The 5304-nt window shown below is 53.1% G+C and overlaps 1 pseudogene; it reads left to right on the plus strand.

Moving 5' to 3' along the window:
• Nucleotides 1–1191: 1191 nt before the first annotated feature.
• Nucleotides 1192–5010, plus strand: LOC119405772 (uncharacterized; annotated as a pseudogene).
• Nucleotides 5011–5304: the final 294 nt, after the last annotated feature.

Consider the following 5304-nt stretch of genomic DNA (forward strand, 5'->3'; position numbering starts at 1 on the left):
ACGACGCACGACGAGCAGTCTCTATTACACAGATTACAAAATACAAGTAGACGGCCTCATGCCAGCAACAATGGAGTTCGCTCGCCAAAGCCGTCACGTGTATGGGGATTGCCGGTATGCCCATGCAAGCGTCAGCTTGCACGAAGGCGATCTACGTCGGGTCGCTGGTCGCTGTCGCGTGCATTTTCACTCATATGGGATTTTGCCTTAAATCTAACGCGAACAGTCGCGTGGCGCCGTCATCAGCTCAGGTGGTGTTACTTCTCTGTTTGTCGGAGTGAATAATGGCGGTGCTTTACCTCCTCCCCTTTTGTTTTGAGTAGCGAATGGAAAGGAAAAGCGGTAAAGGGCGGTCGCGGTAAAGACGCTGTTTGCGTGCTGGAAAACAATTCCCGCTCATTCTCTATATTTCGGGCTTGAGTCGGGCTTTGCGCTGGGCCCGAGCCCGGCCCGATAAAACTCCAAGTAGCCCGAGCCCGGCCCGGGCCCGAGGTGAAAACACGTCGGCCCGCCCGAGCCCGGCCCGCGGGTTGGGTCGGGCTCGGGCTTTCGGGCTACCCGGAGCCCGTGCACACCTCTACTTCTTAGTTCAAAAGCGCTACCAGGTACTGCCACGTGTCGTCCCGGTCCTCACTCGTGAACGACGGCCCCAGTGGGCACGACGGCGTAGGTATCTGTGGGTGCTCTTTTATAAAAGCCAGCTGTAACAACGGAACCTATCTGGCTGCCATCGCCGCTTATCACGACAAAGCTAGTCGCACGTGGGCACAAGCAGTGCTCACTTCCCCCTCTCCCCTCCTGGCTATAAAAGCCCGATTCCACGATCAATAAACGCTTCTTTTTTTTATGCTTGCACTGGGCTCGTCTCATTCGGGAACCGGAGCGCGCGCTGGGTGCGACCTTACGATGTAACAGTGGCGACGAAGGCGGAAAAAACCCTCGGAATCAAGAACGAGCCAGACAACGGAGACCAAGGGTGCTATCGCGGAACGATTCTATTTTTTATTCCAATGCTTTTCGTGCTTTTCGCGCTTGGCCATTGGTCAGAACGACGGTCCGTCCGCGTTATCAACGCGATCAGCCAGCCGCGAGTGGTGGATGATAAGAAAAGCATAGAATATGGCATAGAATCGGAAATAGCATCGTTCCGCGATTGCACCCCAAGCAGCGGCTGCGGAAAGAATTGTTCCAATGGCGCATAAACAGCTACCGGACTATGACGACGAAACGGACAACTGGAAAGCATACATCATCAAAGCAGAGGCTTACTTCGAAGCGACGGGTATCAGCGACCAGGCCAAGAAGAGGGCATTGCTTATCGCGGCGCTGAACACAAGAACCGTGCAAGTGCTGGCAGGAAGGGTGGCACCAAGGAAGCCCAACGCGCTCACCTATGACGAAGTAGTCAAAACACTGGATGATTACTTCGACCCAATGCGCCACGAAACTACGGAAAGTTTCCGGTTTTTCAACCGCTCTCAAAAGGAAGGTGAGCCTGTTCATGAATTTATTCTGGAACTACGGCGCATTGCCGACAATTGTAATTTTGGCACAATGATCGATCGAATGCTTCGAGACCGTATTGTATGCGGTGTACGGTCCAGCGCGTTGCAGAAGCATTTGCTGGCAAAGGAAAATTTAACACTGCAGGAAGCGGAAACCATGGCGCTCGCAGCCGAAGCGGCGGAAAAAGGGGCGGAGAAAATAAGCTCAGAGCTAACAGTGCTTAAGGTTGATGCGCGACAGAGCACGGGAAACGAGGTGGTGTCAGAATGCAGCCGGTGTGGCAGCAGCAGACATAGCAGCAATGCTTGTGGTTGGTTGAGGGCACGGTGCTACCGCTGCGGTAAGCTAGGGCGTATTGCTAAGAAGTGCTTGAGCGACGCCCACGGTCTAAGGCCTAGGTCAAGCAGGCGAGCACCTGGGGACGTACGCGGTCGAGCTCTTGCAGTAAATGCTGACTCAAATCACGAAGGCTTTGATGATGCAACGCATGTGTGGACACTAAGCTCGGCACGTATTGCTCAGTTGGAACCGCCTATCAAACACACTTTCACTTGGGGTGGTGTGGACGTGTTAATGCACGTAGATACTGGCTCCCCAGTGTGTGTCGTACCAAGGCAAATTTTCGAGAAACACCGACAACAATGGCCAATTCCGAAGCCCACAAACATCAAGCTATCATGCTACCTCGGAAAAATTCCAGTGATGGGGGAACTGCGTGTGCCGGTGTCGTATAATGGTGTATCCTTTGACTGTCCCTTGATCATCCTAGACTGTACAGGTCCCAGTCTATGCGGACGTGACTTGATCACCCAGATTTCAAAGTCAGGAATACCAAGGGCCCAGCCGGACACCCAGTCGGGAACGACCACGTCTGCCGTAGAGGACATCCTTGCCGAGTTTCAAGATGTGTTCCAACCAGAAGTCGGATTGATGGGCCCCCGGCGCGCCTACTGCTAAAGGAGGGAGCCACACCAAAATTTTGTAAGGCTCGTTCTCTTCCGTTCGCTTTACGCGATAAGGTAACGCAAGAATTGGACAGCCTTGTGTCACAGGGAGTGCTGTCACCCGTCACACACTCGGATTGGGCTACGCCCATTGTGCCGGTTTTGAAAAAGGATGGCGCCGTGAGAATTTGCGGTGATTTTAAGGTCACTTTAAACCAATGCTGCGAGTTGGAGCAATACCCCTTGCCTCTGATAGATATGTTTGCTAGCCTGAACGGAGGAAAATATTTCAGCACCCTCGACGTACGTGATGCGTATAATCAAATTCTCTTGGATGAAGACTCGCGGAAGCTTTGCGTTATCAACACGCACCGCGGGCTATTTGCGTACAACAGATTGCCGTTTGGTATTGCTTCGGCACCAGCTATCTTCCAGCGGAAAATCGAGACTGTTTTGCAGGGCTTACCATGTGTGCAGGCTTATCTGGATGATGTTTTGGTATCGGAAAAAGATGAAGGTGGCCAGGATTTACGGCTCGTGCTGCAACGATTCAGAGAGCGTGGAGTAAAACTGCGGCTTGACAAATGCAAGTTCCGTGAACAGTCTGTCACTTATCTAGGGCACAGAATGGATCAAGAAGGTCTTCACCCGATGGAAAAAAATGTGGAAGCAATCTTAGAGGCTGCAGAACCACGCAATGTCGGCGAACTGCGTTCGTTTTTGGGCATGCTCACATACTATTCCAAGTTTCTACCTAACATGTCGTCTCTGCTCGCACCACTGTACCAGTTGCTCGAGAAACACTCGCGGTGGAGGTGGGAAAACGTGCAGAAAACAGCGTTTCTAACGGCAAAGCGCAGTCTGCGGGAGGCAGGAGTGCTCGTACACTTCGATCCTAAGAAACCACTGAAACTAGAATGTGATGCGTCACCGCATGGTATTGGAGCCGTATTGTTCGACACCGATGGGAGTGTCAACATACCCATCGGGTTTCGTTCCCGAACGCTGACCAAAGCCGAGCGAAATTATTCGCACCTGGAGCGAGAGGCCCTGGCTCTCGTGTTTGGTGTATCTAAATTTCGGGACTATCTTGCAGGCCACGAGTTCACCTTGGTCACCGACCACCAGCCGCTCCTGGGCCTCCTGAAGTCTGACAGGCCTACACCACCACTGGCCGCTGCTCGTATCCAGCGGTGGGCGTTGTATCTCGGAGGATTTCGCTACAGGCTACAATACTGTCCTGGCAAGCTGCTCATCAATACAGATGCCCTGAGCCGCTTGCCCCAAGAGACGAACGAGTGGGAAGCCGGAGGTGAGCATGCTGATTATCTCCTAGCGTTGGAAACCTTCTCAGACGGGACTCTTTCACTGACGGAGTTAAAACGACAAACGGCAGTCGACCACATCTTATCAAAAGTTGTAAGATATGTACTGCAGGGCTGGCCAGCAAGTAAGGCTGTGGAAGCGGACATGAAAGCATTTTCTGACCGGAGATTGGAGCTGTCCGTAGCACATGATTTATTGTACTGGAGTCGGAGAGTTGTGATTCCAGAAAAACTGCGCGCACGAGTGTTGCAACACTTGCATGAAACGCATCAGGGTTCCTGTGCCATGAAGGCAGTCGCCAGGTCCTCTTTTTGGTGGCCGTGTCTCGATAGCGATATCGAACGGCTATCCGCGTCCTGTAAAAGATGCATTCAAAACCTGCCTATGCCGGCAGCCGCACCCGCAAGGTATTGGCCAAAGACAGAGGAGAGCTGGGATAGAGTGGATAGAGGCCGTTCCCTTGAAGAGAGCAAGCACCTCTGCTACTGTGAGCTGCTTGAGGAATATATTCTGTCGATTCGGTATTCCCCGTACCATCGTAACAGATAATGGCACACAATTCACCAGCGAGGAGTTCGCGACATTCACGAAGCGGAATAATATAACTCATGTGCGCACGCCTGTGTACCACCCGCAATCAAACGGGTTAGCGGAAAGGGCTGTTCGCACCATTAAAGACGGCCTCAGAAAGATGGGCAACGGCAGCATAGGGGATAACCTGGATCGTCTTCTTTTTAATTACAGACGGACTCCCCTCAGTTCTGGAAAATGCCCTTCTGAACTTCTCTTAGGCTACCGCATCCGTTCCCGCTTGGACGCATTATTCCCCCCCATTCATACAGGATCCACAACAACGGACGAGTGGACGGTGCCAGCGGACGTCGCCGTTCATGTCCGTAATTACGGGCAGGGAGATAAGTGGACTCCGGGAAGAACCGCATCCGTATCCGGCGCTCGAATGGTCACCATTGATACACCTGAGGGACCCGTACGGCGGCACGTTGATCAGGTGCGCTCGGCCCAGTCAAGCCCGGTGCAGTGTGAACCTGTTCCCGAAAGCAAGGAACAGACAGAACCATCCACGGAGCAGGTAGTGTCCCCAGTACGACTACCTGACCAGGGGCCGACTCAAGACAGCCCACCTGCAGATGCTGGCGAAGTACCGCTACGTCGTTCAAAGCGTCAGCGGAAACCACCACAACGTCTCTACAATCTTAAGGGAAGACAAATGTAGCAACGGAACCTATCTGGCTGCCATCGCCGCTTATCACGACAAAGCTAGTCGCACGTGGGCACAAGCAGTGCTCACTTCCCCCTCTCCCCTCCTGGCTATAAAAGCCCGATTCCACGATCAATAAACGCTTCTTTCTTATGCTTGCACTGGGCTCGTCTCATTCGGGGACCGGAGCGCGCGCTGGGTGCGACCTTACGATGTAACACCAGCAGAAGCTCCTTTTGACGATTCGACACCCGGGAGCCAAGCCAGACATTCCGGTGGGACGACATATTGAAAAACTGCGCCAATCGC

The sequence above is a fragment of the Rhipicephalus sanguineus genome, chromosome 9 (genome assembly GCF_013339695.2).
Source record: "Rhipicephalus sanguineus isolate Rsan-2018 chromosome 9, BIME_Rsan_1.4, whole genome shotgun sequence".
Taxonomy (NCBI): domain Eukaryota; kingdom Metazoa; phylum Arthropoda; class Arachnida; order Ixodida; family Ixodidae; genus Rhipicephalus; species Rhipicephalus sanguineus.